At 47.9% G+C, this 23,789-nt stretch overlaps 1 long non-coding RNA gene across 1 annotated transcript in view; it reads left to right on the plus strand.

The window, feature by feature from the left end:
- The first annotated feature begins 1,800 nt into the window (after positions 1 to 1,800).
- Positions 1,801 to 23,789, plus strand: part of LOC135322976 (uncharacterized) — a 412,557-nt gene continuing 390,568 nt past the window's right edge. The window contains exon 1 of the long non-coding RNA XR_010384037.1: positions 1,801 to 1,889. This is a non-coding gene — a long non-coding RNA (uncharacterized LOC135322976). The remainder of the gene's footprint in view (positions 1,890 to 23,789) is intronic.

The following is a 23,789-nucleotide window of genomic DNA, read 5'->3' on the forward strand; positions in this document are numbered from 1 at the left end:
TCCCACATCCAGACTGATCCTCTGCACTAGGCCCAGACTGATTCTCTCTCTGATTATAAGCTGGCTCCTACCTCTGACCACAGACTGAGATCCCAAAGTGGCCACAGAGTAAGCCCTAACAGTAGACCCAACAAAGAGCATAGAATGGGCCTTTAGTCTAGCAAATCACTTCACAAATTTGATCCATCGATAAGAGAAGTGGGGTGACAGCTTTGGCCCAGAAACTCTGTAAAGCCCCCATTATCCGGCCATCCCTCCATCCATGCATCCTACATTGAGCCACTATTCTTTGCCAGATAGTGATAAACAAGCCTAAATACAGACCCTGTGCTCAAACATCTCAGTGTTAGATAAATATCATGGCTTTGGGCGTTTTACGATGCTGTGTTCAAGCTCCCCCTCCTTGATTTACTAGCTGGGTCACTTTGGACAAGTTACTTAACCTTTCTAAGTCTCAACTTCCTCATGGGTAAATTGGGGATAATAATAATAATGATCTCTAGGGATGTTAAAAGGATTAAATGACATGGTCTGTCAAGTGCTAACACAGTGTGTGGCACATAGAACATGCTCAGTAAGTAATGACGATCGTTTGGTTGTTACTCGTTCCAGTGGAGGTAGAGACGTACACACCTGAAGTTATAGAACAGCGTGAGATCCATCCTGGTTACATGTACTGGATGAAGAAGGGGCCCAGAGGAGGCCCTGGGTCTGCTGGAGATGCCAGGGAAAGCTTTGTGGGGATAGAGTTGGGAGTGGGGGCTGGAGGCAGCCCTGGGATAGAGGCTTGGGGGAGTGGGAGTTTGCTTGGCTGGCTGGGCCTATGGGGTTTAAGCAGAGGAAATAACATGCATGCTCTCCGAGGGTCAGGATGGTAGGCCCCTGCCGATTACAGATGGTGTATTTTAAAGCCCACAGAGTGGTACTCTTCTCATGACATGCCACTAACTGATGAAGGCGAGAACGCTCTAAGCATCCAAGAGCATCTCTAGGGCATTTGATGATGGTGGTGGACGGTGATGGTGACACAGGACTGTGATCGCCTTAGAGCAATAGCCCGGTTAAGAAATGGATGGCTGAGGGCTTCTGGCTGCACACCTCCCCACTACTCTGACCTGGTCTTCTGTCTCCTTTTCTTTCCTGCTCCCACCCCGCTTCCTACTTCCTTCACCCTCTTTTGTCTCAGTGGAGCACAGAGGGACACCCTGGTCCTCACCACTTGCCATCCTCATCCCCTAAAGGCCCCTCGGTCCCAGCCCCGGTTTGGCTTGACCCGAGGGAGGGGGCAGTTTCCGCACACGTGATGCCGCCAGTATGGGGCATGGCCGCCCTGCTGCGGACTTGCTTGCTCCCCTGATTATTTCTCCTTAATTGAGCGTAAAGAATGTGAGGAATGCAGAGTAGACCGCATGAGGAGGGCTGCTGCGGCCCCCCTCGGGACCAGGATTCTGAGCTCTGGATGGGAGAGCCGCAGATGGCTACTGAGCCCCACGTTGTGTGTGTCATTCCTGGTGCCCCCACCCCCTTCCCACAGTGGTGGGCCCACTTCTCCAAACTTCGATCCATCCCTTCACTGTTCAGGGGCTTTCTTCTCCCTCCTTTCTGCACAAAGGGTTTCACTTCTTTACAAAACAGGCCACGATCTCTCCTCTTCCCGGGAGTGAGTCTGCCTTGATTTATACCCATCTGACACTGAGAATCCTTATGGATCTATAATTTCAGGTGGAGCTCTGAAAGCTTAACTGAGTCTCCTCTGGTGAAGGAGGGGGAAGCAATGATTCTGGCTACCCCTCCGTCTGGCTGAGCTGCCGGGAATCCTGTGCCTGGGCTGTGGGAAGATGTGAGCCCAGGTGTGAAGCCGGATGCTTACCTGTCAGGAAGGCAGTCAGGTGAGTCACAGCTGGAGCGTGCCTGTGAGGGAAGTGCTGCCTGCATCTCCTCCGTCCCTTACCTCCCCGCGCTCAGGGTCCAGCCTCCCCTCTTCTCAGGTGGAGGAGAAAGCACAGGTTGACAACTCAGACCTGGGCTCGAGTCCTGGCCCTGCCCTGTTGTCGAGTAGCTCTGTGACCTCAGGGTAATTTTTCTATTCCCTTGTGCTCAAGAGGATGATGGTATTTCTACACTTATAGAGCTGTAAAGATGAAATTAGATGTGTTCCAGCAGGTGAAGCTCATGGTAGGCACTCAAGAAGTATTAGTTTGGCCCTTTGGAGGAGACTGAAAGAAGGGGGTGAATTTTTCCAAAAGAGCTTTTGCTTCCTGTGGTAAATGCAGTAGGTCATCCCTAGAGATCATCGAAGGGTCAAGGTGACACTAAACTCCAGTCCTATGATTTCCACTCAGCGGTCAGTGGATCCCGGAGCTGCACTCTGCAGAAGCACAGTGGGTGGGGTGGGGTGGGGTGGGGGTGGGGGTTGGGGGAGCGTGGCAATCCCGGTGCTGCGACTCTGGCTCCTTAAGAGAGGACAGTGACTGCTGTCTTCCTCCACCTGCCCTCCCCTGAGGCCTGACCAAAGGCACTGGCTGATCCTGCAATGGGAGGGGTTTTGGGTATATTTAAAGAGAAGCTTCCTGGCCTGGGAGAGATGTTCCCTGTTGAGATAGCTAATCCTCCCGGAATAGCTTGAGCGTGGGCTGGTCTCCTTATTGGCACAAACAGGACCGGATGGGGGCTGGCTGAGGTACAAGCCAAGCTCACCCAAGGGCGGGGGCCGGGCCAGGTGGTCCTCCGTGGCCTCCTGGGTCTTCCCACCCAGACTCTGCTGGCTGCCTCCAGCCTCCTGCCTCCTCCGTTCATTGGTGGGTGGCTCCCTGGTAGTGCTCTGTCAGAGTGGCCAGGTTGAGAAGGCACTGATTATATTCTGCAACCTCTGGAAAATTCCTGCTGTTAGTGATTTGCAAACTTCTCTTGAGATGAAAATTCAAAACAAAGTGGGAAGTAAATGGGCCTCAGGAGTGACGGCGTAGGGAGTTTTATCATTGGGGTGTTTATGTGCAGGGGGCCCTGAGCCGGGCCATGGGCTCCTTCATCTTTATGGCACCTGGAATGCTGGGTATTAGCGGGGCTTAGGACAGAGGCTGACCTGCCTGGCTGACACTGACATTTTCCTCCATTTCCCGGAGGCATAGGCAGCAGCAGTGTTACTGCCCTCCCCTCCCTGGCAGGAGGTACCCAAGGAGAGCCCCAGGGCCCCCCACAGAGAAGGGTCCCAATGGAGCTGATTCTGTGGCTGGAGGCTGAGCTGAGGAGGGGCAGCAGGAGTTAGAGGAGAGGGTAGAATGAGGGTGCTGAGACTTGGAGTAGATGAGGGTGGCATATTCATATGCAGAAATCTATTTTCTCCTGGACCAGGCTGAGCCTTTTCATGAAGTCAGCCACTAGACCTCTCTCCTCAGAGCTGCAGCCTTCCTGGAGCCCAGAAAGCAACTGTGTGCATTGTCCCCTCCTCCGGCCCCCATCCCCATCCCCATCTGGGTCTACATTCCTGTTCACAGCCACAGCAGTCCTGGCGGCCGCCATGGCTGAGCCACATCTGGGGCTCTGATGGCCACATCTGTATCTGCCCCTCTCGGCGCGGGTTGTTTCTCTTCTGACTTTAATCTGCATCTGTGGAATCTGGAGGGGATCTGTTGGTGATGGGTTCCCAGCCCCAGGAGCTGTCAGCTTCCAGGGGAGGGCGGGGAGGGGACTCCAGGTCACCAGGCCCAGAGGAGCTGTTCTGATGGCCCTCACCTCTCTGCGGTCATGGGTTCCAGGCTTTTCAGTTCCGGGCAGGGCCAGCTGGGGAGCTATCTATCCTGTCAGAGCCTCGTCCCCAGGCCTCCCTCCACCACCCAGCTTTACTCTGCCTATGCCACTTGCCCCTCTTCCTCCAGGAGCTGATTATATTTATTATTGCTATTGAGTTCAGTATGGTTTCCAAATGACAAATGGGATGGTGGCAGGAAAGGAAGAACATACACATTGCACTTGAGAGGGAGATAAGTATGTCTGTGGGGAGAATAAGATGGTACTGGGCACAGGTGGCTTTAGGGGATCCCCTGGGCTATCTTAGGGACCCCTGGGCTGGTTTGGAAAGGACCTAGGCAATGTCAAACGCAACACTAGAGGCAAGGGTTGTGTGGTCAAGATGTTCCGTGCTTAGAGGCCAGGAGTATCCAGGAGAGGATACTTCAGGCTTTTAAGCCAGAGTACCTTGGGCCATAGGCTGCATCTTTCAGCTGGATTCTGCTCAGGTTTTTTGTGGCCAGAGTCCCTTAGCTGGGTTGCCTTTTCAGGACTGATGGGGAGTGGTGGGGGTGGGACATATGGAGCATTTCTGGCTGTGGTCCTTCCTGGTTAGACAGACACCCTGGCTGTAAAAACCTGGACACGAAGCCTGACCCAGGAAGGGATAGAGGACTTCAGAAAGCCATACCTTCCCTCTGGTATGGCCCACACCTGCTGATGTCCTGGGAACTTTGCAGGCCAGTGCCCACCTGAGTGAGGTCCTCTAGGATGAGGAAGGTAGACCCCTCATGGGCTTCTCTCACTGGATTAGAGAAGACATAAGGTTTGGGGCAGAGAAAAGAAACTGGAGAGGTCCTGAATGGGACAGTGAGAGTATGAACAAGCCCCTCTGTAAGTGTGTGTGTCAGGGAGAATCCTCTGTGCTTAGAAGGTTGTCCTCCCTGTCCTGAACGAGGACTCCCCTCATTGTGTTCTGGAAGGACCTTGTGATTTAGAATGGCATTTGGCCTAGCACACTCCCCAGGATGAATCAGAATATTAGCTGAGCCCAGGTTGGATTTGGCAGATTGGGAAGAGCACCTCCAAAGTGGTGGGGTGGCGGGTGTGATGCTGGCGTCCTCAGTGGTTCTGCTGAGCCGGGAGACCCCACAGTCTGGGGGCTGTTTTCCTGAATCAGATCCTTCCCACCTATGCTGTGGTCCTTGTGTCACTCTGCATTGGGCTTCCAGGCTCTGTGACCTCAGAGCCAACTCTCACTCGATAGCTGAGCAGAGACACCATTTGGAGCTCATCTGATGGAGGTTGGTTTGGCTTCCAGAGCAGCCGTAAGGTTCCTCGTGCAGACAGCAGACATCCCAGTGGAGCCCTCACACTCACCCTGTGAGATGTTGCTGATGGGAGCAGTCACATCCAGGGCTGGTGGCACTTTACCTGAGTAACTAGCCTAATCTTTCTGAGGCTCAGTTTTCTTATCTGTAAAAAAAAAAAGGTAGTGACAGTAATGCTAAGGCACAGGGTTGGTATTAATTACATACAACACAAAATAGAAAGAGCCTGTTACAGCGCCCAGCACCTGGTGAATGCTCTGTGCCCGTTAGCTCTTACTGTTTGCGAATTCCCACTCCACAGCAGACACCTCTGGGCTGGTCGAGCTTCTGACTTACACAGATCAGGGTGAGAGTCTGGAGTTGGAACCACAGTTAAGTCTTTGGATGAGGATGAAGATGTGGGGTTAAGTTCAGCAATTTTGCATACTGTTTGGATTGAGACTGTTTTGGAGTCCCGGTGAGGGCTGGGTGTTCATGCTGAATCTGGGGTTAGGATGTCAGTTGGGATGCAAGTCACTGGGAGAATGACAGTTAGGGTGTATGTGAGTTGCCCTGAGGAGGCCTTTCAGTTGGGAGTAGAATGACTCCCTCTGTCTACATCCCAACACATACTCAGGAGACACACTGGGGCTCTGCAGTTCTGGCTCCCTGAGGGGGTACCCTGGCCTGCCTAAGCACAGAGCTCTTCCCAGGAGGACCACCACCACCGCTCTCCCCATCTCCCTGCCCATGCTCTTTTTGGTGAAGAGAGCAGTGCACAAGGTCAAGGCCTTTTCGGGGGAGCCCCAGGAGATCAAGGCTGGAGAGAACACAGGGCCAGAGTGTCCAGGTTGTGCTTTGGGGCTGGTCCCCTCCCTCCAACACACTAACACTCTGTCCTCCCGCCTCCAGCCCTCCAACTCCTCACCACACCCCACATTCTCACCTGACTGGCATCTGGTCCCAGGAGTCTGTGGCCCCAGCTCCCTTGCACATCTCACAGGGAGCAGGCAGGAAGAAACGCTGGCTTGGCCTGGGTGCCCTCCATCCTCCCCCCTCCCCTGCTCCAGCCTCCACCTCCTGGGGGAGGGGAGGACACAAAGACGGATCTTTCCCCTGGCCCCATCCTCCTCCCTTTGGCCTTCCTCCCTCTCCCTCCCGGGGCTGGCAGAGGCCAAAGAAAACAGAGCTTCTCCAGCGCACTCTCACTCTCTCTCCCTCACTTCCTGCTCCGGGAAGATGGTTTACTCCCTCCCCCGCCCTGGCTCAGGACCTGGCCTTGGTGTCAAGTTTCTCCAGAGCTTCCAGAATCAGAGGCCCTGCCTGGGCTCAAGCTGGACCCCTCACCTCTCTCCATTTCACCTCTTTTGGTTTTTACCCTCTCAACCCAGGGCCCTGTGCCCCAGTCTCCCCATCGTTAAATTTTGTTCTTCAGGTGGTAGAAAAATCCAGTGGAAGGAAGGTTTTCTTGGGGATGGGGGCATGGAGGATGAGAGTTGGGTGGCAGAGGACAGAGCTGCTGGGGAGAAGGAACTCTCTGGAACAGGTGAGAAAGTCCTGTGGACACAAGGACCAAACAGACTTCCTTTGAGGCTTGTTGACCTAGTGGAAAAAAGCTCTTGCTGCCCAGTATGAATGATGCCCCAGGAGCTGTGTAATGAGGTAGCCCTGGCCAGTGGGCAGCCCTGACAACCTTCTTCCAGGGCAGCCCCAGAGGGCCAGGAGCCCCCCGGTCCATTTGTGGCCAAGTGAGGAGACATCTCCCCCAGCACGTCCTGAATTTTGGATCCCTGCTCAATCCAGTTTCACATTCAGCTACCCTCCCCAAATTCCCTCAGAGGATTCTCAGCCTCATCTTCTCTGCTCTGGGTAGAGCTTTGCTGAAAAGCCTTTCAGCTCCTGAGAGGACCATGGGGGTTCTGAAGCCCTGGCCTCCTGCCTGCCCCGCAGACCTGCCCTCCCTCTCCAGAAGCAGGACTCTCTTCTGGCCCAGGCCACTTTTCCTCCTCTCTTTTTTACCTGCTCTCCCCAGCTTCCAGACTGGGAATTTGGGTCCCCTTGAAGTCATTGCTCAGTTGACTCAGAAATTAAACAGTTGGGCTCCGGTGTCATACTCCCTGGATGTGAATACTCGCTCCATCACTCACCTTGGGCAAGACACTGGACACCTTACTTGTGAAATAGGGGTAATAATTGTCTCCACCTCCTAGAGCGGTCATGAGAAGTAAACGAGGTCATGCTGTGTTGCATGTAAAGGACTTAGTGTAGTGCCTGGCACAGAGCGTACATCTGGCAGGTGACAGCCATTATTATTATTACTACCGTATCTTATGATCACCCACCTGCGCCTGAAGGCAATTCCATAGAGACCACCGAAGGATGGTAGAAGAATGAGATGTTCCTTTTCATAGGACTGGTCGGCACGAGTCCTGGTTTGCTGATCTACCGCTATGAAATACCTAGCTTGGCAATTAACAAGAGATTAGGTCTTCCTTCTTTCCTCCCATCTCCCTTTCTCCCTCTTTTTTTTTTTTTTCTGTGCTTAACACTTACCAAGAATCTCTTCTGGCCCCCTACTTTGCTATGCACTATGGACATCACAATAGATAAAGACATACAGCCTGAAGTCTGGTCTTGGAAAGTGGGGGAGACAATTATATAAACTAGAAAAAAAAATCTTAGTTGCTATGGTAGAAGGATGTCCAGATACGGTGCAGCATGAAAGGTCTGAGATAGTAAAACTTCAAAGCTGAGGGGTCCTGAGCAGGTTTTCAGGCAGAGGGGACCCTTGAGCCATGACACGGAGGTGAGAAGTACCTGCATTTTACTGGCAATATCTTCTCCAGTTTGGAGTTGAGGACTAGGGGCAGGAACCCAGGATCTGCAGAGAATGGCTTTCTTCTGGAGGATGCTAGAAGTGCAGAGTGTGCTTGCTCCTTCTGGAGTTCATCTAGGAAAGCCCTTCCTGCGGTTATCTGAATGGCTCCCTCTCCTCTCCTTCAAGTCTTTACTCAACGGCCACCTTCCCAGGTTGGCTCTCCCTGACCATCCTATTCTGAACGGCAGCCTGCCCCTCCCTCCACACTTCCGTCCCCTCATCCTTCAACTTGCTTTCTTTTTTCCACAGCACTTATTGCCATTTAACATTCCGTCTATTTTATTTATTTTTTGTTTTGTTCGTCTCCTACTACAAGAATGTAAGTTCCATGAAAGAGGGGATTTTTGTCCATTTTATTGATGACCGTGTCCCGAGTGCCTGAACAGCCTGGGGACTCAAGAAGTATCTTTATTTTCAGTTGGGTCCGCATCCCTTTATTCATGCAGGAAACATATTTGACTATCTCTCAGTGGGCCACATCTGGCACTGGTGAGCTGAAGCCAATGATCCCCAAATACTAATTCACAGACTGGCTGCATCAGAATCAGAATCTTTAGCAAGGATGCTTGGTGATTTGATGATTAGAAATTCACAGCTAGACAATCTGGAAAACAGAACATGCCTCCGTCTTCAGTATGAGACTAGAGGATCTGGAAAGAAGGCAGAGAGATCAGTCAGGAAGCTATTGTTACAGTCTAACTCAGGAACAAAAGTGGCTTTGACTAGGGTTGAAAGCATTGGAGATGGAGAGGAGTGGATGGATTCAGGGAATGTTCAGGAGCTGAAGTCCTGAGATGAAGTCCTGAGATGATGTGTGGCAGGTGAGGGAGAGGAAGTATCAAGAATGGGCTCTAGGTTCCAGGCTTGTGCAGATACATAGAGGAGGTACCATCATTCAGATGAGGGACCCTGGAAGAAGACCCAGTTTAGGGGGTAAGATTATGAATTCAATCTTAGATATACTGAATGCAAGGTGCTTTTGGCAATCAAGGGGAAGTGTCAAGTCAACTGTTATATGCCCAGGCCAGGCGATTTCCAAAGCCAGTCATCTGAAAACATGATGTTCAAGATGGAAGTCGTCCACAATCACCTAAGCAAGAAAACTGAGATCAAAGGAGTTAATGTGGGCTGCCTCAGCATGTCTGCCTGTCAAATTAAAATACATGCAAACATATATATAATTTCCATTGTGAGAGACAAATAAAGTAATGGAACCCAAAATAAAAATACATGTGCCCTAAACTTAATTACAGTGAAAAAAAAAAAAGGGCAGAAACTCTACAACTGTGAAATGCATGTGTAGCTCTTAGTGAAAGATTTAAATTCTGCTGACACCGATGTGAAATGATGGGTTGTGATTCATAGGGAAGGTAATGTGATTTCTGCACATGGGCTCTGAACTTTTGTGCCCCAGCTGGAGCTCAGAGAGTGGTTCTAATTGAATCAGCACTGGGCCGGGTGGGTGTTGGGTGGAGATGTAACGTCTGGTAGGACTGTGGTAAGGAGAATCTTAATGCACGCTAAACAGAAGGGAAAAAATGGACCAGCAGACAAGAGGTGGTTCACACAGAAAAAAGGGTTTAGAGAAGCAAGATGTGTCAGGCCTCTCCAGCCTGGTCCAGGGGAGGGAAATAAAAAATGTGAAGATCATGGGCAGCCTGGTGACCAGACGATGTCCATTGTTTTGGGGGGTGAGGGACATTTCACTCATGTCTCCTGAGCTAAGGGTAAATATTGCTCTCTTTACTCTTATCTGTCCTTTGCTTTGATTCTGGGCTCACCAAGCAGCCTTCTGGTGAATAATTTGACTTAATAATAATAGAGAACACTTTCTAAGCACTTAGAGAACAATCATAGGGAATATTCTTCTAAGCCCTTTAATGCATTATCTCATTTGATCTTCACCATAACTAACACTATTGTTCACTATTATTATCTGGATATGACAGATAACAGAATGGAGGCACAGAGGTTAATTGATTTCCCCAACACCACAAAAGTAGTAAGTGAGAGCTGGGATTCGAACCCAGGCAGTCGGACTCGCAGGTCCCCAACTCTTAACCACTTCCTTGCATTTGTGCACCCAGTTGGCGGTTTTGGTTAGGGGTTTACATATTCTGATCCCTGTTGAGGGTGTGAGGGGTCAATTTAATAAACTGGGACTCTTGTTTCCATACCTGCTTCTGTGAATTTGCTAATCTGAGTTTCCTACTGAGAGACCAGTAGAAGAACATTCAATTTCAGTCCTAAAAGACATGGGCCAGAACTGGAACGTGGTCTCTAAACCTAATTGGTGCTCCCAGCAGCTGGTCCAGTGCTTAGCACATGCATGGAGAATCTTTTGTTGAGGAACTGAATGAAGTGAGAGCATCCCCTGAGGGACTCTGTGGGATCTCCAGGCAGCACCCTGCCACTGGCCCCCAAACAGAAAGATGAGACTATTTTTGGCCAATTTTTAGCAAATTCTCAGTATTTATAGATTTTTTTTCTTCCCTTGCCAGTTGCAAACTCAGACTAATTGAACGTTAGTTAACACAATTCCATACTTGTGTTTGAAATGTAGTTATGGAGGAAAAAAAAAATCTACTCCCAGATGTAAAACAAACCAAAACTTGCATACAGAATGGAGAGCAAGTCCAGGCCTTTCAGTGTACTCATTTTTGGGGAGAAAAGTTTCTAAAAGGCTTCTTTCCCACCGCCCCCACCCCCCCATAAAAAGGTTTCAAATGAAAAGAAAGTAGACGTTTTACAAACTCTTAAGTCTTGAATAGCCACAAATGTCTGTAATTTGGAGTCATATTTTTAAGAGGCTCTGTTTCTATATTGCCCTCTGGAATGATAAACTTGTGGAAAAGAAAGATTCCTAGATTCAGTGTCTCCAAAATGCCGTGTGAACACTTGGATGATGCCTGAAGGCAGGGCTAAATGAAACAACAAGCCTACAGAGTTATTTACTATTTTAATATTATTATTTTTATTTTTAAACTTGTAAGTTTTGAAATAATTATAGATTCACAGGAAGTTGCAGAAAAATTTACGAAGTCTCATAGATCTTTCACCCAGGTTCCCCCAAAGATAAATCTTGGATGTTATTTTTAATTAAATAGAGAAAATTAAAAAGTGGCTCAAATCTTTCTGTGGCAAGCTTTCAGAAGATTGAATTTACACTTGAAAGACCACACTGATTTAAATAATGAGAGGAAAGCATATTTTTGCCTACTAAACAAATTTGAAGAAGTTTAAAATGTATTTGGGCATTTTATTTCTTTTCTTTTAAATATGTAGAAATCAGTCCATTGTTAGAGGTAAATGAACATCCAAGCTCCTCTTACTTACAGACCTGTGTAATCTCAGCCCTGATCACTGGTCCAGCCTCATCTCAAGTCTTCCTCCATTGTTGTCAGCATTCTCAATGCATAACTTTAGCAATTAAAAATGTCAGCCTCTGTAATGAAAAATTCGTTAAGAAAAAAAAATGTCTGGAGTAACTACGAAAATTTCAGTGATTTGGGGCCACGTGAGTTCACAGGCATTTTCAGTAATATAAGTATGTTCATTTGTGGCAACTGAGAAATTCATGGAGAAATTGACAGCAAGAGAAATTATTAATTTGCTGTGTTTATATGTGTCACTCCCTTCACCCTGCTCCCTCATGACTGCAATGGAAGAGAGGAAAATTATTTTAGCTGTTTAAATCACATTTGTGTCTCCCATATTTTGGGGGAAAAAATGGCAAGCATTTGCCAGCTGAAAGGGTCTTCCCAGCCCTTCTTTGGCATGAAGGACATTTTATACAAAGCTTTTTTCTTATCATGCTTTTTTGGCTCTTTCTCATAAAATAATTTGCTAACTTGAAAGCTCAAAATTGTCTTGAAACTGTGACTGGTTCCAAGAGAAGGTGTGGGATGCCTGTAGAATTTACCCATGTATTTACTCCAAACGACTTCAGTATATTTCTCTAGGACTCCTATTAGAGGTGAAACTATTGATACTGAAACAAATTGACTGTGAAGTTTTAGCTTTAGAGTAAAGAAAGCTTCAACATCCTTGTTTAAAAAAATCCATCAGTAATAAAACCTAACCTTACTTTTTACAAAGAGGCTTTTCGAGAGCCTGACATCTAGCCACTCAAAATCACAGGATATCAAAAACCTGTAAGTGATTGGAAACTACTTAAATGCCCAGAATGGGCAAATTGTGGCATATTCATACAAAGGAATACTATACAGCACTGTGAATCAATGAACTGCAGTTGTATACATGCGAAAATATAGATGACTCACAAGTAATAATATTGAGCAAAAAGGCCAGATGCAGAAGAGTTTATGGGGTTGATTACATTTACGGGACGTAGTTTAAGTGATGTAAAACTAACCAGTGGTGTTGGAAGTCAGCCTTTGGTGGGTGTGATGGGGTAGGCATTCCAAGGGAATAGGAGAGGGGTTTCTGGGATGCTGGGAGTATCTTTATTTTTTTTTTTAATGGAGTCACTGTGGTTAGAATCCAGGACCTTGTGCACACTAAATATGTGCTCTACCACTGAGCCATTACCCTCCCCTCTAGTGTCCTGTTTCTTGTTGGTTACCTGGTGTTTGATTTGGGAAACTTCATCAAGCTACAGACTTAACAGTTTTTGCATTTTCACTGTGTCCAATCCCATAAAACGTTAGGAAAAAACCCAGTAAGTGTAGTATTATGGGAGCGCCTGGGTTGCTGGCAGTCATCCCAGCATCCTCCTCTCCAGACATGATGGCGGCCTCCGTTCCAGTCTGCTCAGACAGGGTGGCGGATGGTGAGGAGGTGGGGCAAGCTCCACGGAGACTGCATGGATGGTCTCTAATTATACTTTTCCTTTTAGAAAAAGAATTTTTCTTTTCCCCCAAAAGAGGGACTTTAAATGATAGTTCGTAGAAGAACCTCCTTGATGTCATCTACTCTTGGAATACTTTTCTCACTGATGGATCTGTGTGACTAAACCTGCACACACATCCCTAGCTCAGCGTCACGCTGCCTGACAGGAAGGGGCGGTGGCAGCCAGAAGGCTTGGAGTCTCACGAAGCTGGCTTCAAACCTCAGTGCTGCTTCTCACCTGCTCTGTGACCTTGGCAGGGTCCACGCTCTCAGCCTCAACATCCACCTCATAGGTGGACCCTGAGAATTAAATAAGGCCTTCCAAGGGGTACGTATTGTGTCCTGGGCATTGCCTGATATGTGGCAGGCACTTCAGGAATAGTTCCTTACTTACATTGCCTCTAATTTTTCCTCTGCATGAGCAGGCATTATTTTTATTCTACAGCTGAGGAAACGGAGCTTGCCTGGAGCAAGATCACACCTACCGAGTGGCGGAGCAGGACTTGAACCCCAAGTGCCTAACTTCTCTTATAGACTGCCTCAGACTCTGCACCTGCAGCTGGCCTTGCTGCTGTGGTTCCAGAACCCCTGGGGGATAAGCTCCCCGAACCTCTGGTTATTTCATTTTCCCAGCTCGCTTGGCAGTAGGTAGCTCCTGGAAGCTCGTCTGTCTTCTCTTCCACCTTCTTCCCTATTATATGACAGACTCTTTCCTCTCCTCCTGCTGTCCCCAGAGTCCCAGATGCCAGAAATCCACAGAACAATCTCCCCTAACTGTGCCCTTCCCTGGGCCAGCCCTGATTTGCCTTCTGGGCTAGCAATGTTCCGCTTGAGCAGGGGTTCCTAACCATACAAGGCTTCCTACATCTGGAATTGGCTCAGAGTACCCAAGAGGAGGGTCCAGGCTATAGGAATATGAATGCTGTTGGGCAGGACCAGTTATACAATTTGTAGGGCCTAGTGCAAAATAAGAATACAGAGATCCTTGTTAGAAGAAAAAAAAAATAAGAATTTCAATGACCACAGGGCATTAAACCAAGCACAGACCCTTCTGAGCGTGGGATCCTGGGCCTGCCCCCTTGAATCCTGCCTTGTGATTCTGCTAAACAGAGTCCTGAGATTTGTGGCCCTAGACATGGGTCCAGATCCTAGGATCCAGGCTGGATTCCCTGGTCTCTTCAGAAGGGACTAGATTGCTGATGAAGTCAGTGGCCTATGTGTATTTAGGACCTGAGCAGAAAGACTGTAGTAACCTGGGGACTTGCAGCCCCGGTGACCTAAGGCTCTGAGGTCACAGAAACCTTAGGTGTTAGGCCTCTGTTGTGTGGCCTCAGGCTCCAGGGCTGTGGTCAGGCCGGTGGGCCCGTGTACGGGGGAGGGGGAGGGAGGATGGGGATGGGGAGATGAAGTACCTGGGGAGCAGCTTCGAAGGTCAAAGGCAAGAGTGAGGGGATGCTTGGGATCTGGACCTTGGAGGGAAGAGGCAGATAGAGCCTCCAGGGCTAAAATGCTTCAGGCCAGGACTTAAGGAAGCTGAGGCAGGTGCCTTACAGACTTTCAGCCTGGAATGGCCATTGGTTTCCAGGGCTCTGGAGGGCTGCCGATGGCTTCCAGCACTTTGTTGGGCCTTGAATGGGGCTGATGACCTCGTTCCCTATTCTTCAGCGAGGTCCTCTGCAATTACGCGTCAGCAGGGGCCCCCGATTACACTATCTCTTCCCCTACACTGTCTTAGCACAGACTCAGACAGGGAGAGCACAGCCTCTGACATTAGAGGGATCTGGGCTCCAATTGTGACTCTATCATTTACTAGCTGTGTGACCCAGCCAAGTAATTTAACCTCTCTGAGTCTTTGTTTCCTGAAAAGAGAATAATGAAAGTACCTGCTTCATTAACTGGATGTGAGGATGAGATGAAAAAATAGAGCCAGAATATCTACAACATAGTAAGGACTCCATAAACTGATCATTGTTAGCAGTTGTGTAGGAGGAATAAGATAATTAATGTGAACAGGTAGTGTGGTGTATGGGGATAATAAATTTCTGTTTCAAAGTATAGGTGTGAGACTCAAAATGAAAAAGTGTCTGTGGGACAGAAGCTCCCAGCATAGTGCCCAGTGCTTGATAGGGGCAAACATGTAAGCTATTTGTTCATCTTTTTCCAGCTGTCCCCAGGGTTCCATCCAGGGCTTGGAGCCTCCTGTCTCTCAAGTTCCCTTAGACAGCTTATGTCGCACGGCTCTCTGGCTTGGCAAGCAGCCGTGATGAGAGGGTCTTAAGTGTGGATGTGTGGAGGGAGAAGTGTGTCTTGAGAGGGGCCTGGAGTCCTGGTGACCTTGGGCAAATCCAGGGAGAGGGGCAATCGAGCTGACTTACTCTGCCCACTGGTCCTTGCCTCTGGGCAGATACCCCAATGTCTCTATCTGCCACTCACCCCAGGCCGGTATAAACCTCCATGCCTCCATTCACCCCAAAAGGGGCCCCAATCTCTTTGCTCCTTGGCCAACAATTCAGATCCTAGCAGTCAGCCCGAACTTCTCTATCCTTTTGTCTCCTGAGCCTCACCCTAAGCCCCTCCTCTCTTTACTTCTTCCAGCCTTTATCTTTTTTCCAACTCTATTTAGCCCCCCAGCCCACCCTATCTCACCAGGTTTTAATGCAAACCTGCCCACCTCCACCCCTACCTAGCATTCCCCAACACCCCCCCAACTGTCCCTCCCACCTGGCCTCTCCGCCTGGGCTCTGGTGAGGGTCTACACACCCCAGTGAAATCTCTGGAGGAGCATGCACGCTGCTATCTGGAGAAGTGTGTGCCGGCCATTCCATTCTGATAGAGGCATATGCCCCCGGCCAGAGTGTGGGCCGTCCTGCTCGCTCTCAGGCTCAGGGATGCCCGTGATGTGCCCTCCTGTCTGCCTCTTCCAGGCTCACTGAGCGCCACGGGCTCCTGGGTACTGGCGAGTCAGGCCTGTCTCCGCTGTTGTTTATGTAATCCTTCCCTGCAGTAACAGGGTGTTTACTGTTGCACAAACACATTTTGGTTTAACGGCTGACAGTAAAACTGTCTGATAAAGTTTGATTTAGTGAAAGAAAGCAAAATAAATCTGGGGGCACTGAGAACAGTGGGGAGGAGAGACACTCCTAGGGCTTTACAGAAGGGGCAAGAGAGCGAGGCCGGCGGAACAGCCCAACTCCCGGGGCCGTTCTTTGTGCCTGTCTCCCAGAAGCCTATCCACCGGCACCTCTGCAGAAAGCCGAGTTCTCGCTACACTGGTAAGTTCTGGTCCTGGCCTTTCTTTGCCATAGCGGACGCGCCGGCTTCCTCTGTGGTCTGTCCTGAATCGTCTCCATCCTTCAGCATCCAGTGTAATTTGTTGCTCCCCCAGGCAGTCTCCCCTGAGCTCAGGCTCATGTAGAGCTGGCAGTGTGGCCTGAGAGAAAGATCTTTGAGCTGGGAGACTAGACATCACTCTGGGGCTTATTAGCAGTGTAACCACAGGCAAGTCGCTTTGCCTTTAGGGATCTCGGTTCACTCAGCTGCAGGGCAGGAGTAAATACAGACAAGGGCTTGGTCCTTCATAAAGCTCTGCCCACATTTAAGGCACTCCTATCTTGTTCTCCTCTGAAACCTCACAAGGCACGTCTTGGCTGTGCACTCAACTTGTGCTCCGCTCACAAAGCAAGGCAGGGTGATCATCTGTCCTTCAATGCGCGTGATGACACCACAGGCTGTTTTCAGTCCCCTCTTCACAGGCTGTCTCCTACCCCTGATTTGTCAGTATAGGGCTGGGGTGAGGCATTATGTCCCCATGACGTTTTTTAAAGTTTTTATTGAAGTATAACATTTATACAGAAAAGAATACACATCTTAAGAATATAGCTTGGTGACATTTCTCAGACTGAACACATCCATGTAATCAGCACTCTCATCAAGATACAGAACATTTCCCCCACTCCCGATGCCCCAGCCCCCAGACCCTTGAGCTGATACCTGCTCAAGGGCAATCACTGTCTTGACTTCACCACAGATTAGTTCCACCTGTTTCTGTACTGTATACAAACGTATATAAGTAACTGTAACATGGACTCTTTTGTATCTGGCTATTTTCTGCTCAACATCACGTTTGTGACATTCATCTATATTGTTGTGTGAAGCAGTAGTTCTTTCATTTTCGTTGCTGTGTCGGATTTCATTATGTGAGTAAACCACAATTATATATCCATTCTATTGTTGGTGGGTCTTTTAGGGGAGTTTCCAGTTTATGTATATTATGAATCGTGATGCTGTGAACACTCTTGTGCATGTATTTTGGTGAATGCATTTCTTTTGGATATATACCTGACATGGAATTATTAGGTCCGAGGGTATGTATACCCAAAGGGCAGCTTTAGAAGATATTGCAGAATAGTTTCCAAAAGAGGATGTGCCAATTTATGTTCCACCGAACATTTGGTATTGCCTGTCTTTTTCATTTCAGCCACTCTGAGGGGTGTAGAGTGGTATCTCACTGATGGTCCAATTTGTATTTCTGATTACTAAAGACATTAGGGTACATTTTCTTATGGTTATTGGCCATTTGTATATCCTCTTTTGTGAAGTGCTTGTTCAAGTCTTTTGCCTATATTTCTACTGAGTAGTTTGTCTCTTTTATTGATTTGTAGAGGTTAGGTGTATAGTCTGGATCTGCGTCCTTTGCCATACACACACACACACACACACACACATACACACACACACACACATAGTCTTTGAAATCATCTCCCACACTGGATTGGCTCTCCAGTCTCTTAATTGTGTCTTTTGAGGAACAGAAATTCTTCCTCTGAATAGAATCCAGTCTATTTAAGTTTCCAGGAAATATGTTTTGACTGGTTGAATCCAGCTTCTATCATCCTGGCTGACTTCATTCTTTCCTACTGAGTTATCCTGTTTTCCCTGTCTGTCCTGTGTCTTGAGGGAAATAAAAAGATGGTTTTCAAGGAAAACTCTATAGTTCAGGCCCAAACTGTTCACCTTGAAGCCTTTTCCACTTGGAAGTGTTGCCTAAGAATCCCTAGTTCCTATGCCTGGGAACCTCCCAACCCCTTCCCCTTTTCCCAAGAATCCAGGTTAGTTTTGTGGACTAATCTTCCTTCTTCCACTTAAATCTGATTAGCTCATTCAAGAAAACCTAACAGGCCAACAAGCAAATGGGGAGTTGCTCTAACTAATTAATAATCAGAGAGATGCAAATTAAGTAAATAAGGAGGTATCACTTCATAGCTATTGGACTGGCAGAAATTAGAAAGCCGGATAACTCCAGGTGATGGCTGGAATATGAGGGTGTAAGGATGTGCATGCCCTGCTGGTTGGACCGTATCAGGACAGTAAGCAGGACTACTGAATTGAAACTTTTGATATGCTGGGTACCAGCAGTTCCTTTCACACAGGCCCAGGAGGGACATGTGTGTCATAGTATCGCACTGGTGGTAGGGAGCATCTGGGTGTCATCCTTGGGGGAAGTGGACGGGTAGGCATGGTAGCTACACACCATGGAGTATTACATAACAGTTGGAAGCAACAGGCTAGATATACACTCAGTAGCACAAATGGATCTTTGAAATATAGTGCTGGGTGGAAAAGTAAAAAACAGAAGAAGATACACAAGCATAATGCTATTAGTGTAAGTTAAAAATACTTATGCCCAAAAGAAATATAAGCACTTTGCCAAAGCACAAACAAACCAAGAGATATGTATACACTGGACACTTTGAGAGGGTTGCCTGTAGGGGGATGGGCATGAAGAATAGGAATAAAAAGGGATTTTAAAATTGAAAAATGTTCTTAAGTCACCATTTGCAGCTTTTGTGAAAAAGAAGGGGGTGATTTTTAAAACCTTTGGTACCTCAACCTTCTTTTGCTTAATGCATCTTCTGTCTCCATCTTTAAAAATCCCCTTACTCGTAATTTCTTCTGGTTCCCTTCCTAAAGGTCTCAGGCCTCACTTGTCAATGTCCCTTCAGATCAGCCCCTCTGAGGCCATGCCTGACAACTTATAAGTTAACGTTTACAAATATCCACATTTACTCTGAACAAATACTCAGCACACTGGGGCCAACACACAGTCCCTGGGGACTGGGGAACAGGAAGACTTGAGGGGGGACCCTGTCCTACTAGTTATGGTATCTGGCACCCGGGAGCTGCTCAGTCAATGTCTTTTGAATGAACAAAGGAAATTCTAGCTCTGCTGTTTACCAACTGTGTCAACCAGGGCACATACCTTCACCTCTCTGAGCTTTGATTTCCATCTCTGTCAAAATGGAGATAATAATTACAATTCTGACCTCACAGGGTTATTGTGAAGCTTAGATGAGATTGTTGCCTTGGAAAGCAACTTCGTTAACTGTAAAGAGTTATCCGTGCAATGGAAAGAGGGTAGAGAAGAAAATGTAGGAGGCTCAAATCCTAGCACTTCTGTGTATTAGCTATGGGACCTCGAATAATGTAGCATCCTCTTGTCTCAGGTTTTAAATTCAAAACAAAAAAACAAATAATGTCAAAACAAAAATGTAAAACAAAAAACAATAATGTCAACCTTGTAGAGTTGTTATGAAGATGAATAACAATACATATTTGGTGTTTAATCGTAGGTGTTTAGAAAATGGGAGATATCTATATTTCTATCCATTAATTTATTCAGTGAATTCTTTTTGAACATCTACAATGGGCCAGGCAAGATTCTAGGCACTGGGAATGGAGCAGTGAACAAAACAGACAAAAAATCCCCAGACCCTTGTCCTTTGGTCTAGTGAGGAGAGGTCAGACAAGAAACAGTATTAATAAGATATGTAATATGCTAGTTGATGATAAAGGCTGTGGCAAAAACTAAGCAGGAAAGGGAAATAGGGAGCAGAAGGGCTATGGTGGAAGGGATTTCATTTTTACGAAGAGTGGTTGGCAAAAGCCTAGCTAAGAAGGTGATATCTAAGCAAAGACTTGAAGGAGGAGGGAAAGCAAGCCCTGGGGAAGTGCAAAAGCCCTGAGGTGACTGCACACCTAGTGTGTTCAAGGCACAGCAAGGAGGCCGGGGTGGCTGGGATGAGCTCAGAGAGCTAAAGGCAGCAGTAGGGCTGATGGTAGAAGCCCCACTTAAAGGCTGCTGTGAATTATACCTGGCTGCACAGGGGTATCTTAGGGGAGGAGGAAGGATTGAGGGGGATGTGATTTTCGGGTGGGGAGGAGGAGCCAAGGTAGGTATATTATTTATCTATGGCCACCTTCCAAATTACCTGCAAACTTAGCAGCTTAAAACAACCACCATTTACTATCTCAGAGTTTCTATAGGTCAAAAATTCAGGCACCACTTAAGTCTGTCTGATGGCTACAATCAAGGTGAGTGGGGCTGCAGTTACCTGAAAGCTTGAGGAGCGGTGAGGGTCTGCTTCCAGACTCACTCTTGTGGCTGTTGGCAGGCTTCAGTTCCTCACAGGCTGCTGGCGTCTCCCTCCATTCTTTGCCATGTGGGCTTCTCCCAGTTCAGAGCCAACATGGCAGCTGGCTTCCTTCAGAGCAAGAGAGCATGTCCACGAAGGAAGCCATGGTCTCTGAGTAACATCATCTTGGATGTGGCATCTCATGAACTTTGCTTCATTCTATTCGCTAGAAACAATTCGAAGAGGAGGAGATTACACATGCGGGAATCAATGGGTGATGAGAAGTGAGGCCGCCTACCACGGGGGAGCTGTGATTGTCGGGCGGGCAGGATGAGAAGTTATCTGTCCAGGTGCAGCAGGGACTTTTGAAACTTACTGTGTCGGTACAATCCAGTTGTACTACTTCCTACAAGGACTAGAAGTAACTGAATCTATTTGGCTATCTAGCTATCTAGCTATAGACTACTGTGATGCTGTGTGGTCCCAGCTAGCCCGGCTCATTAGACCCTCCGGCCGCTCCTTCTGGGGCTAGGTTGCAACTCGCAGGGGAAAGGCATTGGTTGTGTGTGCGCGCATGCGCATGCCCCTATCTGGGCTTACCTTCCGTGATGTCTGCATGTGGAGTCCCGCTCTTCCCTGAGCCCCGAGACCCCTGGGTTCACCTTTCCTCTGCTCCCTCCTCTGCACTTTGTCGGAGGTCACGTGGGAGGAAACAAGCCCCACGCGGTTTTAATCATTTTGCTATAAAAACCGGGCTGCTCTCCGCTTTGATCCAGGCTGAGCTGCTGGAGGAAGGGCTGGGGGCCGGGCTGGCCTGTCCGCGGAGCAGCTCCGCACACGGCTCCCACATCAGACGACAGCCGTAAAATGGAGCACAGCTCATTAATTCTCCCTCTTAACCAGGGCACCTGACAAGAAGTGACTTTGAAAACCCGGAGGACGGATGGGCGGCGGGTGGGCGGCTCTGAGGCTATGCGAGGAACATCTGTTTCCAGGTCCCTGGCTGTTAAATTGACATCTTTTTATTTGAAACGTTTCTTTTATTTCCCAACTTCCTGCAATTGGCAAGGTCTCTGTGCCAGGGAGTAAACCTCATAGCTTTGTGGGCCGGCCGTGGGAGCCAAGTGGCTTTGCAGTCCTGCAGGACAGGCTCCTAGGGCCAAAGTGGGCAGCCTGGCACTCTGTCAATTATGAAATCTGTGTTTGTGCAGAGAACATCAAACCCTGTAAAAACCTCAAATGGCCTTGAAATTGAAAACCCTGTGAATGTCTGTAAGCCTCCATGTGAGAAATATTAGCATTTAAGAACTGGAAAATTCACTGGGAGCCTGGCATTTTCCATCAAGTGTCTTCTCTCCTTGGGACCCGGCAATCAAGTTTCCTTAACAAGAATGACCCAACCCCTGTGCCCGCAGCCTTCATCCTGCATGCTGAGACAGCTACTCATGGCCAAAGACCCAGTTTCAATTAATCTCCCCCTGGCCAAGGTCACTGGCAAAGGCTGGGTTGACCCTTCTCAGGGTGACAGCTCAGGGCTTTTAGGATGGAGGACTGGAAGTGGTGGGTGGATGATTCTAATTATCTTTACATTGTCCTGAGGGCCTTTGGGTCATCTTTTTTCCTGGCAGTCTGATCCACATGCTTTATCCTTCATCCTTCAGGGCCCATCCTTGGCCAGGTGGGTCATTGTCAGCAGGACAGATGGCAGTCAGTCAGTGTTTGAGAAACAGTGGCATTGCAGAATCCCAAGGGATCACAAAGAGATAACTGCGTCTGGTATATCCTCTGGCGTGCACAAATATGTGTGTGTGTATGTGTGCACACATACATGGTGCCAGAATGCGAGTTTGAGTGTTGTTACCTCTGTGTGAAAGCATTGGTACCATGATGTCTGTGTTTCTGAAGTGTGTGCCTATGAAGTGAGTGGATGGGTGCATGGACATCTTTGTCAGTACTTGTATCTGTGCATTAAGGTGCATAAGGAACTGCTGGGATGAAGTGTGGATGTGTGTGAAAATGAGATTTTCCTCATTATCATGTCTCCATCTCATGAAAGTGATGGAGATGTCCTTGTTGATTCTGCTTTAACAGTGATTTTAACACTCATGTTCCTTAATATCCAAGACCTTGAGTATTCCCATCCCCAGCTTTTAAAAAAAAAAAAATAGAAGGACTGGGGATTGAGCCCAGGACCCCATGCATGCTAAGCATGTGTTCTGCCACTGAGCTATACTCACCACCTGCCCATCTTTAAAGGTCCCATTAAGATTGTAGGCTCTTAAGTCAGATTGCCTGGGTTTGAATCCTGGCTCCATCTTTCTCTAGCCACATGATCTTGGGCAAGTTGCTTAATCTCTATATACCTCAGTTTCTTTATCTGTAAAAGGAGACTAAAATAGTACCAAATTGGAGAAGCCAAGAAATAATTCATGTAAAGCAATGTGAAACTCCTTACATTTGGTTAGATGTCATCAGCACCACCCCTGGTCCCGTCCGTCGCTCCCACTTCATATCTCAAATTCTATACTTCTGTTATGCCTCGATGTCTTCCATTCTTCCCCATCTCCCTTCATCACATTATCAACCCCCATCAACTCAGTTACCCCAGCACCTTTGCCACTGTTGTTGCGAGCCACATTTTCAATCCAGGCCACCAAACTAGGGAATTTCCAGAAGGGTGACACTGGCAGGTTATGACCCAGCCAAGACGGGTCACTTGAGTGGCAGAACCAGCATATTGTTGTGCCTTGATTTCTCAACTATTTGGGTGGAGAACAAGAACAGGTGAGCGCAGGTGGAAAGAGAGCCATCCAAATGGGCCCCTTGCAGCTACTCCCTTCTTCCACACTTGTCTTCCCCCTTTGGGCTTGGCTTGGGTTGAAGAGGGGACCCCAGCGCTAAGCCTGTTGTCTGCTTACTACCAGCTTGGGAATATCCAAGAAAGAAAGTCAATGTCTTGGTCATTTTGGCTTTTCCATTCCAATTTGAATATATTAAAATGCAACCTTCCAGCTGTGCAAATCCCCAGGCCATTGAAATAAAAGGTTTTTAACTTTAACCATTAAAGATTTAACTAGCCAATAAATCTAAGCATGTGGGGGGTTGTTACCAAACGTTTATTACATTGCTCTTGCTTTTAACTTAAGAGCAAATGCCAAGTGTGGACTTCCATGAAAAAGACATTTCCTTCTGGTCAAAACTGATGTCAGTCCCTGACCAGAAAAGCAAGAGATCACTGTCTCCAGAAGGGTCTACTCACTCACCTCTCAGATCCCTTCAGGAGTTAAAATGGCTGTATCAATCTTACAAACCAATTTGCTTGCTGCAGAAAAGGCCTGTAACAGCCTCTTGTTGCCACGGTCAGAACATGACTGACTAAATTAATCCAAAAGTCTACTTTCAGTTTGAGCATCTTGGCGCTGACTTTTCCAGAACCGGATTTTATAAAGGCACAAAGGGGATATAGCTGTAGGGAAGAAAATCACAAGCACGCTCTCTCTCTCTGTAAGTATCTTCTGGGCGAGGTGGCTGACGGAGTCTTGGATCACAGTGCTTAGTCTGGCCACTTTTACCTCTAAGGCGAGCGAGAGATCTCCCCAGGAATGAAATATG

Source organism: Camelus dromedarius, chromosome 15 (assembly GCF_036321535.1).
Source record: "Camelus dromedarius isolate mCamDro1 chromosome 15, mCamDro1.pat, whole genome shotgun sequence".
Classification (NCBI taxonomy): Eukaryota; Metazoa; Chordata; class Mammalia; order Artiodactyla; family Camelidae; genus Camelus; species Camelus dromedarius.